The sequence below is a fragment of the Pan paniscus genome, chromosome 18 (genome assembly GCF_029289425.2).
Source record: "Pan paniscus chromosome 18, NHGRI_mPanPan1-v2.0_pri, whole genome shotgun sequence".
NCBI classification, from domain to species: Eukaryota; Metazoa; Chordata; class Mammalia; order Primates; family Hominidae; genus Pan; species Pan paniscus.
The window spans coordinates 31,800,047-31,814,624 of record NC_073267.2 but is presented as its reverse complement, the minus strand read 5'-3'; the positions used below and the strand labels follow the sequence as shown (position 1 = coordinate 31,814,624).

The following is a 14,578-nucleotide window of genomic DNA, read 5'->3' as shown; positions in this document are numbered from 1 at the left end:
GGTTTCACCGTGTTAGCCAGGATGGTCTCGATCTCCTGACCTTGTGGTCCACCCACCTCGGCCTCCCAAAGTCCTGGGATTACAGGTGTGAGCCACCGCACCCGGCCTCCTTTTTTTTTTTTTTTTTTTTGAGACAGAGTCTTGCTCTGTTGCCCAGGCTGGAGTGCAGTGGCTCTATCTCAGCTCACCACAACCTCCGCCTCCTGGCTTCAAGTGGTTCTCCTACTTCAGCCTCCCGAGTAGCTGGGATTACAGGTGCCCACCATCACGCCTGGCTAATTTTTGTATTTTTAGTAGAGACAGGGTTTCACCATGTTGGCCAGGCTGGTCTTGAACTCCTGGCCTCAGGTGATCCACTCACTTCGGCCTCCCAAAGTGCTGGGATTACAGGAGTGAGCCACTGCGCCCAGCCAGTTTAATGTGTTTTATTTTATTTTATTTATTTATTTTGTTTTTTGAGATGGAGTTTCGCTCTTGTTGCCCAGGCTGGAGTGCAATGGCGTGATCTTGGCTCACCACAACCTCCGCCTCCCGGGTTCAAGTGATTCTTCTGCCTCAGCCTCCCGAGTAGCTGGGATTTCAACAAGCATGTGCCACAATGCCCGGCTAATTTTGTATTTTTAGTAGAGACGGGGTTTCTCCATGTTAGGCTAGTCTCAAACTCCCGACCTCAGGTGATTCACCCGCCTCAGCCTCCCAAAGTGCTGGGATTACAGGCGTGAGCTACTGCTCCCAGCCAGATGGACTATTAATTATTAATAGACCCTTCCTGGCCAGGCACCGTGGCTCATGCCTGTAATCCCAGCACTCTGGGAGGCTGAGACGGGCAGACCATGAGGTCAAGAGATGGAGACCATCCTGGCCAACATGGTGAAAACCAGTCTCTACTAAAAATTAGCTGGCCATGGTGGCATGTGCCTGTAGTCCCAGCTACTTGGAAGGCTGAGGCAGGAGAATCGCTTGAACCTGGGAGGTGGAGGTTGCAGTGAGCCGAGATCGCGCCACTGCACTCCAGCCTGGCGACAAAGTGAGACTCCATCTCAAAAAAATAAAAATAAAAATAAAATAAAATAAAATAAAATAAACACTTCCATCTATTTGTCTGAGACCTTCTATCTCATATGCAGGCAATTCTAGGAGAGGTTGGGGTTACAAGGAAGTTGAGGGCAATGGTGAGAATAACCTAAAAGCTTGGGAGTGGTTATTCCCAAGAACTCTCATCTTGTGGACAAAGGAGGGTTGGAGAAATAGAGCCTTTGATTCTATTTTAAAAGGCTCAGGGAGGCCAAGCAAAGTAGCTCATGCCTGTAATCCCAGCACTTTGGGAGGCAGAGGTGGGAGAATCACCTGAGGTCAGTAGTTCGAGACCAGCCTGGCCAATATGGCGAAACATCATCTCTACTAAAAATACAAAAATTAGAGCCAGGAGCGGTGGCTCATGCCTGTAATCCCAGCACTTGGGAGGCCAAGGCGGGCGGATCACCTGAGGTTGGCAGTTAGGGACCAGCCTGACCAACATGGAGAAACCCCATCTCTACTAAAAATACAAAATTAGCCGGGCATGGTGGCGCATGCCTGTAATCCCAGCTACTCGGGGGGCTGAGGCAGGAGAATCGCTTGAACCTGGGAGGCGGAGGTTGTGGTGAGCCGAGATTGCGCCAATGGGGCAACAAGAGCAAAACTCCATCTCAAAGAAAAAAAAAATTAGCTGGTTGTGGTGATGCATGCCTGTAATCCAAGCTACTAGGGAGGCTGAGGCAGGAGAACCATTTGAACCTGGGAGACGGAGGCTGCAGTGAGCCAAGATCACGCCACTGCACTCCAGCCTGGGTGACAGAGCCAGACTCAGTCTCAAAAAAAAAAAAAAAAAAAAAAAAAAGGCGGTGGGGGAGCTTGGGAAAAGTGATGAGAGAAACCTGAGGTCTGACAGGTGCATGAGGAAATCTCACCTGTGACCCAGAAGAGGGTTGTACTGTGCTGCTCTGCGTTTCGCAGGGCATGCCACATTTTTTTAAAAATAATTTCAACCTTTATCTTATTATTTTCTTGAGATGGAGTCTTGCTCTGTCGCTCAAGCTGGAGTGCAGTGGTGCAGTCTTGGCTCACTGCAACCTCTGCCTCCCAGGTTCAAGTGATTTTCCTGCCTCAGCCTCCCAAGTAGCTAAGATTACAGGTGCCTGCTGCCATGTCTGGCTAATTTTTGTATTTTTAGTAGAGACGGGGTTTCACCGTGTTGGCCAGGCTGGTCTTGAACTCCTGACCTCAGGTGATCCACCTGCCTCGGCCTCCCAAAGTGCTGGGATTACAGGTGTGAGCCACCGCACCCAGGCAATGTGTACTCAAAGTTTAGATCTCATTTATAAGTGAGAACACGCAGTCCTTGGTTTTCTGTTCCTGGGTTAATTTGCTTAGGATAATGACCTCCAGCTACATCCATGTCAGAGCGAAGAATATGATTTCATTAATGTTTATGGCTGGGCGTGCTGCATTCTTTCACTGCTTGCTGAGCATCAGCAGGGAAGCATTGCCTTGGGAACAGAACTTGATGGGAGGCCTCCTTGGGACCTCTCTCCTTCTCCACCTCCTCCTCACTCTCCTCATTCCTCCTCCTCCATAAATTGGACCAAAACATATCCTGCTGGGGACCAGAACATATCCGCACTGGCTCACACATGTAACCCCAGCACTTTGGGAGGCTGAGGCGGGTGGATCACTTGAGGTCAGGAGTTTGACACCAGCCTGGGCAACACGGTGAAACTCCATCTCTACTGAAAATACAAAATTGCTTGAATCTGGGAGGTGGAGGTTGCAGTGAGCCAAGATTGCGCCACTGCACTCCAGCCTGGGTTAACAAGTGAGACTCTGTTTCAAAAAAAAAAAATATATATATATATATATGGCCGGGCACGGTGGCTCTCGCCTGTAATCCCAGCACTTTGGGAGGCTGAGGCGGGCAGATCACAAGGTCAAGAGATCGAGACCATTCTGGCCAACATGGTGAAACCCCATCTCTACTAAAAGTACAAAAATTAGCTGGGTGTGGTGGTGCGTGCCTGTAGTCTCAGCTACTCAGGAGGCTGAGGCAGGAGAATCGCCTGAACCCAAAAGGTGGAGGTTGCAGTGAGTTGAGATTGTGCCACTGCACACCAGCCTGGTAACAGAGTGAGACTCCATCTCAAAAAAAAAAAAAAAAAAAAAAAAAAAAAAAAATATATATATATATATATATAATAGAGGACCAATTTCAGCAGCATATTAAAAGGATTTTATGGGGCCGGGCATGGTGGCTCATGCCTGTAATCCCAGCACTTTGGGATGCCAAGGTGGGCGGATCATGAGGTCAAGAGTTTGAGACCAGCCTGGCCAACATGGTGAAACCCCATCTCTATTAAGAATACAAAAAGTAGCCGGGCATGGTGGCGCATGCCTGTAAATCCCAGCTACTCAGGAGACTGAGGCAGGAGAACTGCTTGAACCCAGGGGGTGGGGGTTGCAATGAGCCAAGGTTGCGCCACTGCACTCCAGCCTGGACGACAGAGCAAGACTGTCTCAGGAAAAAAAAAAAAAAAGTATTTTATCCATGAACAAGTTGGATTTATTCCTGGAATGCAAAGATGTTTTAACATATGAAAATTAATCAATGTCATATACCACATTGATAGAATAAAGGGAAAAATCTTATAATTGTCTCAGTTGATGCAGAAAAAGTATTCGGCAAAATCCAATACTCTTTCAAGATTTAAAAAAAAACACTCAGCCGGGCACGGTGGCTCACGCCTGTAACCCTAGTACTTTGGGAGGCCGAGGCAGGTGGATCGCTGGAGCTCAGGAGTTCAAGACCAGCCTTGGCAACATGGCAAAACCATGTCTCTAGCAAAAACAAAAATTAAGCTGGGTATGGTGGTGCATGCCTGTAGTCCCAGCTACTTGGGAGGCTGAGGTGGGAGGACGGCTTGAACCCAGGAGGTGGAGGTTGCAGGGAGCCATTATCAGGCCACTGCACTCCAGCCTGGGTGAGAGAACCAGGCCCTGTCTGGAAAAAATAAAATAAAACTAGAACTAGAAGAATTTTCCTCAACATGGTAAAGGCCATACATGAAAAACAGAGTTAACATCATATTCAATGATGAAAGACTGAAAATTTTCCCCATAAGATCAGGAACAAAACAAGAACCACCACTTTGGCCACTTCTATTTAACAGAGTATTGGAATTTCTAGCCAGAGAAATTAAGCAAGAAAAATAAGTAAAAGGCACCTGAATTGGAAAGGAAAAAGTAAAATTATCTGTACTTGCAGATGAAATGATTTTATACGTGGAAAACCCTAAAGCTTACATACATACACAACTATTAGAGCCAATAAATGAATTCAACAAAGTTGCAGCATACAAAGTCAACACACAAAAATCAGTTGCATTTCTTTACACTAACGATGAATAACCCCAAAGAGAAATTAAGAAAACAACTCTATTTAAAATACCATGCGGCCGGGTGCAATGGCTCATACCTGTAATCCCAGCACTTTGGGAGGCTGAGGTGGGTGGATCACCTGAGGTCAGGAGTTCAAGACCAGCCTGGCCAACATGGTAAAATCCAGTCTCTACTAAAAATACAAAAAACTGGCCGGGTGCGGTGGCTCACGCCTATAATCCCAGCACTTTGGGAGGCCAAGGCGGGCAGATCACCTGAGGTCGGATGTTCGAGACCAGCCTGACCAACACAGAGAAACTCTGTCTCTACTAAAAATACAAATAAAATTAGCTGGCCGTGGTGGCGCATGCCTGTAATCCCAGCTACTCAGAAAGCTGAGGCAGGAGAATTGCTTAAACCTGGGAGGCAGAGGTTGCGGTGAGCCGAGGTCACACCATTGCACTCCAGCCTGGGCAATAAGAGCAAAACTACGTCTCAAAAAACAAAAACAAAAACAAAAACAAAAAATTAGCTGGGCGTGGAGGCGGGTGCCTGTAATCTCAGCTACTTGGGAGGCTGAGGCAGGAGAATCACTTGAACCCAGAAGGCAGAGGTTGCAGTGAGCCGAGATCACACCACTGCAATCCAGCCTGGGCAAAAAGAGTGAAATTCCATCTCAAGAAAAAAAAAAAGCCATGAAAAGGAATCAAATAGGAAGAAATGTAACCAATGAGGCAAAATATTTGTAACTGAAAACTACAAAAAATTAAAGAGACATAAATAAAAAGATATCCTACGTTTATAGAATGTAAAATTTATTGTTTGTTTGTTTTTTGAGACAGAGTCTTGCTCTGTCACCCAGGCTGGAGTGCTGTGATGCAATCTTGGCTCACTGCAACCTCTGCCTCCTGGGTTCAAGTGATTCTTCTGCCTCAGCCTCCTGAGTGGCGGGAACTACAGGCACGTGCCACCACGCCCAGCTAATTTTTTTTTTTGCATTTTTAGTAGAGACAGGATTTTACCATGTTGACAGGGCTGGTCTCAAACTCCTGACCTCAAGTGATCTGCCTGCCTCAGCCTCCCAAAGTGCTGAGATTACAGGCATGAGCCACTGCGCCCGGCCTGAATGTAAGATTTAATATTGTTAAGATGACGGTACTACCCAGAGCAATCTACAGATTCAATGCAATTTGTATCAAAATCCAAATGGTATTTTTAATATTTTACAGATATACAAAAACTCATCCTAAAATTTATGTGGAATCACAAGGCATCCTAAATAACACAAAAAAAGACGGAAAAAAAGGTCTGCAGAAAAAGAAGAAACCAGGTCTCTCGTTTCCTGATTTCAAAACTTAAATACTAACCTACCACAATGAAAAGAGTGCGGTACTGGCATAAAGACAAACATATAAGGCCGCCTGTAATCTCAACAATTTGGGAGACTGAGGTGAGTGGATTGCTTGAGCCCAGGAGTTCAAAATCAACCTGGGCTACATGGCAAAACCCAGTCTTTACAAAAAATACAACAATTAGCTAGGCGTGGTAGCCTGCGCCTATAGTCCCAGCTACTGAGGAGGAGGCTGAGGTGGGAGGATCACTCAAGCCTAGGAGGCAGAGGTTGCAGTGAACCGAGATCATGCCAGTGCACTCCAGCCTGGGCAACAGAGTGAGACTCTGTCTCAAAAATAAAGAAAGAGAGAAAAAAATAGACACATATATTAGACCAGTGTGAGAGGTGACAGCGTGCTGGCAGTCCTCACAGCCCTCGTTCGCTCTTGGCGCCTCCTCTGCCTGGGCTCCCACTTTGGCGGCATTTGAGGAGCCCTTCAGCCCACCACTGCTCTGTGGGAGCCCCTTTCTGGGCTGGCCAAGGCCGGAGCCAGCTGCCTTAGCTTGCGGGGAGGTGTGGATGGAGAGGCACGAGTGGGAAGCGGGGCTGCTCGCCACGCTTGCGGGCCAGCTGGAGGTCCGAGTGGGCGTGGGCTTGGCGGGCCCTGCACTAGGAGCCACCAGTCGGCCCTGCCGGCCCCGGGCAATGAGGGGCTTAGTACCCGGGCCAGCGGCTGCGGACGGTGTACTGGGTCCCCCAGCAGTGCCAGCCCACCAGCGCTGCTCTCGATTTCTCACGGGGTCTTAGCTGCCTTCCCGCCGGGCAGGGCTCCGGACCTGCAGCCCGCCATGCCTGAGCCTCCCACCCCTTCCATGGGCTCCTGTGAGGCCGGAGCCTCCCCAGGAGCACCGTCCCCCGCTCCTCGGCGCCCAGTCCCATCGACCACCCAAGGGCTGAGGAGTGCAGGCAGACAGCGCGGGACTGGCAGGCAGCTCCACCTGCAGCCCCGGTGCGGGATCCACTGGGTGAAGCCAGCTGGGCTCCTGAGTCTGGTGGGGACTTGGAGAACCTTTATGTCTAGCTCAGGGATTGTAAATACACCAATGGGCACTCTGTATCTAGCTCAAGGTTTGTAAACACACCAATCAGCACCCTGTGTCTAGCTCAGGGTTTGTGAATGCACCAGTCGACACTCTGTATCTAGCTATCTGGTGGGGCCTTGGAGAACCTTTGTGCTGACACTCTGTATCTAGCTAATCTGGTGGGGAGGTGGAGAACCTTTGTGTCTAGCTCAGGGATTGTAAACGCACCAATCAGCACCCTGTCAAAACAGACCACTCAGCCCTACCAATCAGCAGGATGTGGGTGGGGCCAGATAAGAGAATAAAAGCAGGCTGCCCGCGCCCACAGTGGCAAGTCGCTCGGGTCCTGTTACACGCTGTGGAAGCTTTGTTCTTTGGCTCTTTGCGATAAATGTTGCTACTGCTCACTCTTTGGCTCCACGCTGCTTTTATGAGCTGTAACACCACGAAGGTATGCAACTTCACTTCTGAAGCCAGCGAGACCATGAGCCCACCGGGAGGAATGAACATCTCCAGATGCACCACCTTAAGAGCTGTAACACTCACCGCGAAGGTCTGCAGCTTCACTCCTGAACCAGTGAGACCACGAACCCACCAGAAAGAAGAAACTCCAAACACATCCGAACGTCAGAAGGAACAAATTCCAGACGCGCCACCTTAAGAGCTGTAACACTCACCGCGAGGGTCCGCGGCTTCATTCTTGAAGTCAGTGAGACCAAGAACCCACCAATTCCGGACACAAGTGGAATAGATTAGAGAGGCCAGAAATAAACCTTCTACATGGAAGATTAATTTTTGACAAGGGTTCCAAGACCACTTAATGGGGGAAAGAACAACCTTTTCGATAATAGCAGTGGGACAACTCGATATCTATATGCAAAAGAATAGTCCGGGTGTGGTGGTTCACACCTGTAATCCCAGCACATTGGGAGGCCAAGGCAAGCAGATCACCTGAGGTCAGGAGTTCAAGACCAGCCTGGCCAACATGGTGAAACCCCATCTCTACTAAAATACAAAAAAATGAGCTGAGCCTGGTGGCATGCAGCTGTAATCCCAGCTAGTTGGGAGGCTGAGGCATGAGAATCGCTTGAACCCGGGAGGGGGAGGTTGCCATGAGCTGAGATTGTGCCACTGCACTCCAGCCTGGGTGACACAGCAAGACTCCATCTCAAAAAAAAAAAAAAAAAAAAAGTCTTTACTTATAATGGATCAATTTAGGTTTTATATTTCTTTTTTCTTTTTCTTTTTGAGTTGGAATTTCCCTCTTGTTGCCCAGGCTGGAGTGCAATGGCGCCATCTCAGCTCACTGCAGCCTCAGCCTCCTGGGTTCAAGTGACTCTCCTGCCTCAGCCTCCAGAGTAGCTGGGATTATAGGCACATGCCATCATACCTGGCTAATTTTTGTATTTATTTATTTATTTATTTATTTTTGAGACAAGAGTCTCGCCCTGTCACCCAGGCTAGAGTGCAATGGCACAATCTCGGCTTACTGCAACCTCCACCTCCCCGGTTTAAGTGATTCTCCTGCCTCAGCTGGGATTACAGGCGTGCGCCACTTGCCTGGCTAATTTTTTGTATCTTTAGTAGACATGAGGTTTCACCATGTTGGTCAGGCTGGTCTCAAACTCCTGATCTCAGATGATCTGCTTGACTCAGCCCCTCAAAGTGCTGGGATTACAGACGTGAGCCACCATGCCTGGCCTAGATTTTATATTTCTTCTTAAGGTTGGTGTTTAAATTCCCCTAGGAATTTGTTCCTTTCATCTAATTTGTTGGCATACAACTATTCATAGTATTCCCTGATAATTCTTTTACTTATCTAATGTTGGTAGTGATGTCTCCTCTTTTGCTCCTGTTTTGCAGTTTGAGTCTCCTCTGCTTTTTTCTTGGTCAGTCCATCTAAAGGTTCATCAATTTTATGGATTTTTCAAAGAACCAAATTATTTTGGTTTTACTTACTTCCTCTATTTTTTATTCTCTGCTGCATTTATTTCTACTCATCTTTATTATCTTTTTTTTTTTTTTTTTTTTGAGACAAGTCTCTTGTCGCCCAGGCTGGAGTGCAGTGGTGAGATCTCAGCTCACTGAAAACTCCGCCTCCTGGGTTCGAGCGATTCTTGTGCCTCAGCCTCCTGAGTAGCTGGGACCACAGGCATGTGCCACCATGCCTGGCTAATTTTTTTATTTAGCAGAGACAGGCTTTCACCATGTTGGCCAGGATGGTGTCAAACTCCTGGCCTCAAGCTGTCTGCCCGCTTCAGCCTCCCTAAACTGGGATTACAGGTGTGAGTAATCCTCTGCCTCTGGGAGGCAGAAGTTGCAGTGAGCCAAGATCACACCACTGTACTACAGCCTGTGCAACAGAGCGAGACTCCACCTCAAAAAAAAAAAAAAAAAAAAATTAGCCGGACATGGTGGCACATATCTGTAGTTCCAGCTGCTTGGGGGACTGAGGCAGGGGGCTTGCTTGAGCCTAGGAGGTCAAGGCTGCTATAACCCATGTTTATGCCACTGCACTGCAGCCTGGGCAACAAAGTGAGAACCTGTCTCAAAATAAAAATAAAAATAAGTAAATAGGCCGGGCACGGTGGCTCATGCCTGTAATCCCAGCACTTTGAGAGGCTGAGGTTTGAGGATCATGAGGTCAGGAGTTTGAGACCAGCCTGGTCAACATAGTGAAACCCTGTCTCTACCAAAAATACAAAAATTAGCCAGGTGTGGTGGTGGGCACCTGTAGTCCCAGGTACTCGGGAGGCCAAAGCAGGAGAATCGCTTGAACCCGGGAGGCAGAGGTTGCAGTGAGCTGAGATCGTGCCATTGCACTCCAGGCTGGGTGACAGAGTGAGACTCCGTCTCAAAAAAAAAAAAAAAGGAAATAAATATAGCTTCCTAGGGGATTCTGTTTGCAGAGTGTGTCGAGAATATGAAGCCCAGAATTCAAGACTGAATTATGGACTGTGAAGGGTGAGGAGGGCTGTGAGGAAAGAGTGGGTAGGTTAAAGGAGCAGAGGCAACTGTCATGCCCTTTGGCTCTTCTATAGGAAAAGAGGAAAGAGTGAGCCTTGGGCTGTGTTTTGTGAGGGAATAGTGCCCTCCCTTTGTGGGTAAGCAAAGTTGGCTCGGAAGATGAAGACAGATGAGTCAAGAACATCAGGGTGTCAGGGAGAGCACAAAAAGAAGATGAAATATGCCCTTCTACACTCAAACTTGAAGGTATTCGGGGCCTGGTGGCTGGATCTGAGGCCATGCTGAGTCCTGAAGAGGGGACCAAAGTCTTGCTTTGTGAAAACTGTCTAGACCATCCTAGCAATTCCATTTGTTTTTGACTGTCCTAGCAATTCCATTTTTTTTTTTTTTTTGACAGAATCTCACTCTTGTCACCCAGGCTGGAGTGCAGTGGCACAATCTCAGCTCATTGCAACCTCCACCTCCTGGGTTCAAATGATTCTCCTGCCTCAGCCTCCCAAGTAGCTGAGATTACAGGCGCCTGCCCCTGCGCCCAGCTAATTTTTGTATTTTTGGTAGAGACAGGGTTTCACCATCTTGGCCAGGCTGCTCTTGAACTACTGACCTTGTGATCCACCCACCTTGGCCTTCCAAAGTGCTGGGATTACAGGCGTGAGCCACTGTGACTGGCTTTTTTTTTTTTTTTTTTTTTTTTTTTCTGAGACGGAGTCTCGCTCTGTCACCCAGGCTGGAGTGCAGTGGCGCAGTCTCAGCTCACTACAAGCTCCACCTCCCGGGTTCGCGCCATTCTCCTGCCTCAGCCTCCTGAGTAGCTGGGACTACAGGCGCCCGCCACTGCGCCCAGCTAATTTTTTGTATTTTTAGTAGAGATGGGGTTTCACTGTGTTAGCCAGGAGGTTCTCGATCTCCTGACCTCATGATCTGCCCGCCTCGGCCTCCCAAAGTGCTGGGATTACAGGCGTGAGCCACTGCGCCCGGCTGCCTTTTTAAATTTAAAAAACTTTTTTTTTTTTTGAGACAGTCTCTCTCTGTCCCCCAGGCTGGAGTGCAGTGGCGGGATCTCAGCTCACTGCAACCTCTACCTCCCAGGTTCAAGCAATTCTGCCTCAGCCTCCCAAGTAGCTGGGGTTACAGGCACACGGCACCACACCTGGCTAATTTTTGTATTTTTAGTAGAGATAGGTTTTCACCATGTTGGCCAGGCTGCTCTCGAACTCCTAACCTCAGGTGATCCTCCTGCCTCGGCCTCCCAAAGTGTGAGTACAGGCGTTAGTCACCACTGCTCCTGGCCTCCATTCTCATCTTTTCTGATTGGAGAAATCGGTTCTCCAGAGCACAGAAGTAGCACTTCTTTCCCCTGGTCCCTGGAGAGTAAGGTCTTGTTCACATCTGTGCATGGGGCTCAGATCAGGGCCTGGTACAGAGAAAGTGCACAATAAATGGGTGTTTAAGTCTGGGCATGGTGCCTCATATCTGTAATCCTAGCACTTTGGGAGGCCAATGTGGGAGGATCACTTGAGCCCAGGAATTCAAGACCAGCCTGGGCAACAAAGCAAGACCCCAATCTCTACCAAAAAATAGAAAAATTAGCCAGGTGTGGTGGCGCGTTCCAGCTACCCGGGAGGCTGAGGTGAGAGGATTGCTTGAGCTGGGAGGCTTCGGTGAGCTGTGCTCGTACCACTGCACACCAGCCTGGGAGACACAGTGAGACGCTGTCTCAAAAAATATAATAAAAGTCTAAAAAATAAATGGGGGCTGGGCGTGGTGGCTCATGCCTGTAATCCCAGCACTCTGGGAGGCCAAGGTGGGCAGATCACCTGAAGTCAGGAGCTCAAGACCAGCCTGGCCAACATAGTGAAACTCTGTCTCTACTAAAAATACAAAAATTAGCCGGGCATGGTGGCGGGTGCCTGTAATCCCAGCTACTCAGGAGGCTGAGGCAGGAGAATTGCTGGAACCCAGGAGACGGAGGTTGCAGTGAGCCAAGATCACGCCACTGCACTCCAGCGTGGGCAACAGAGCAAGACTCTGTCTCAAAAATAAATAAACATAGGCCAGGTGCAGTGGCTCATGCCTATAATCCCAGTACTTTCAGAGGCTGAGGCAGAAAAATCACTTGAGGTCAGAAGTTCGAGACCAGCCTGGCCAACATGGTGAACCCTCATCTCTACTAAAAATACAAAAATTAGCCAGGCGTGGTGGTGCATGCCTGTAATGCAGCTACTTGGGAGGCTGAGGCAGAAGAATTGCTTGAACCCAGGAGGCAGCGGTTGCAGTGAGCCAAGATTGTGCCACTGCACTCCAGCTTGGGTGACAAAGTGAGACTTTGTCTCAATTAAAAAAAAAAAAATAACCAGGCGTGGTGGCTCACGCCTGTAATCCCAGCACTTTGGGAGGCCAAGGCAGGCAGATCAACTGAGGTCAGGAGTTCAAGACCAGCCTGGCCAGCATGGCGAAATCCCATCTCTACTAAAAGTACCAAAATTAGCCAGGTGTTGGGGTGGGCACCTGTAATCCCAGCTACTCAGGAGGAGGAGGCGGCAGAATCACTTGAACCCAGGAGACGGAGGTTGCAGTGAGCTGAGATTGCGGCACTACACTCCAGCCTGGGTGACAAGAGCAAGACTCCGTCTCAAAAAAATAAAATCAAATAAAATAACAAATGGGTGTTTAAATGAATGATGTTCATGGAATCTCTCCCCAGTGCTTTGCTTTCCACAAAGTTCTGCATGGAAGTCTCAATAAATTGTGGTTGAATGCTTGACACTTAGTAACTGTGATGAAAGCAGAATTCACCTTTCATCACCTGGCCAGCAAATGTTTTGTTGTCTTATTATTATTATTATTATTTTTTGAGATGGAGTCTTGCTCTGTTGCCCAGGCTGGAGTGCAGTGGCGTGATCTCAGCTCACTGCAAGCTCCACCTCCCAGGTTCACGCCATTCTCCTGCCTCAGCCTCCCAAGTAGCTGGGACTACAGGTGCCCGCCACCATGCCCGGCTAATTTTTTTTTGTATTTTTAGTACAGATGGGGTTTCACCGTGTTAGCCAGGATGGTCTCGATCTCCTGACCTTGTGATCCGCCCACCTCAGCCTCCCAAAGTGCTGGGATTACAGGCTTGAGCCACTGCGCCCGGCCTGCTTGTCTTATATAGTATTGACCAGTAAAATGTTTTTTTTTTTTTGAGCCAGAGTCTCACTCTGTCACCAGGCTGGAGTGCAGTGGCGTGATCTCGGCTCACTGCAATCTCAGCCTCCTGGGTTCAAGTGATTCTTCTGCCTCAGCCTCCTGAGTAACTGGGACCACAGGCTCCCACCACCATGCCCAGGTAATTTTTGTATTTTTAGTAGAGACAGGATTTCTTTTTTTTTATTTCTTTCTTTCTTTTTTTTTTTTGGAGACGGAGTCTCGCTCTTTCACCCAGGCTGGAGCTCAGTGGCATGATCTCAGCTCACTGCAACCTCCACCTCCCGGGTTCACGCCATTCTCCTGCCTCAGCCTCCTGAGTAGCTGGGACTACAGGTGCCTGCCACCACACCCGGCTAATTCTTTGTATTTTTAGTAGAGATGGGGTTTCACCATGTTAGCCAGGATGGTCTCGATCTCCTGACCTTGTGATCCACCCACCTCGGCCTCCCAAAGTGCTGGGATTACAGGCTTGAGCCACCGCACCCAGCCCGTAGAGACAGGGTTTCACCATGTTGACCAGTATGGTCTCGATCTCCTGACCTCAGGTGATCCACCTGCCTCGGCCTCCCAAAGTGCTGGGATTACAGGAGTGAGCCACCGGGCCTGGCCAAGATGTCTTTCAAATAATTAAAGCCACATCTTTTTGTAGTTCATAAATGTGATGACTGTGTTTTCATGCTCATGCGTGAGTTGCACCTCCCTCAAACCTTGTTTTGACATTGACACATTATCTGCCTGATGTAAAAATAATGAAATCCAATATACTAAGATCAGGAGATTTCACAATAAAATCCCAATTTCTGTTTCTTTTAAAAAATCAGGCCAGCCATGATGGCTTACGCCTGGAATTCCAGCACTTTGGGAGGCCCAGGCAGAAGGATCACTTGATCCTGGAAGTTCAAGATCAGCATGGTTAACACAGGGAGACCTGGTCTCAATTTAAAAATTAGCTGGGCATGGCACTTTGGGAGACTGAGGCAGGTGGATCACCCGAGATCAGGAGTTTGAGACCAGCTTGGCCAATATGGTGAAACCTCATCTCTGTATTAAAAAAAGAAAAAAATTAGTCAGTTGTGGTAATGAGCACCTGTAATCCCAGCTACTCGAGAGGCTGAGGCAGGGGAATCACTGGAACCCGGGAAGTGGAGGTTGCAGTGAGCCAAGATCTCGCCATTGCACTTGAGCCTGGGTAACAGAGTGAGACTCTGTCTCAAAACAAACAAACAAACAAACAAACAAAAACATTAGCCATAGCCCCAGTTATCTGGAGGCTGAGATGGAGGCTGAGAACCCACGAGTTCGTTCAAGGCTGCAGTGAGCTATCATTGCACTCCAGCCAGGATGACAGAGCAAGACGCTGTCTCAAAATAAAATAAATACTTTGGGAGGCCAAAGTGGGCAGATCACCTGAGGTGAGGAGTTCGAGACCAGCCAGGTCAACATGGCAAAACCCCATCTCTACTAATAAAATACAAAAATTAGCCAGGCATGGTGGGGTGCGCCTATAATCCCAGCTACCCAGAAGGCTGAGGCAGGAGAATCACTTGATCCCAGGAGGCAGAGGTTGCAGTAAGCTGAGATTGTGCCACTGCACTCC

The 14,578-nt window shown here is 48.6% G+C and overlaps 1 non-coding gene across 1 annotated transcript; it reads left to right on the top strand.

Annotated features, from left to right (window-relative positions):
- Positions 1-13,618: 13,618 nt before the first annotated feature.
- Positions 13,619-13,722, top strand: LOC117978773 (small nucleolar RNA U13). The gene has a single exon (XR_004669455.3). It is a non-coding gene; the product is annotated as a small nucleolar RNA U13 (small nucleolar RNA).
- Positions 13,723-14,578: the final 856 nt, after the last annotated feature.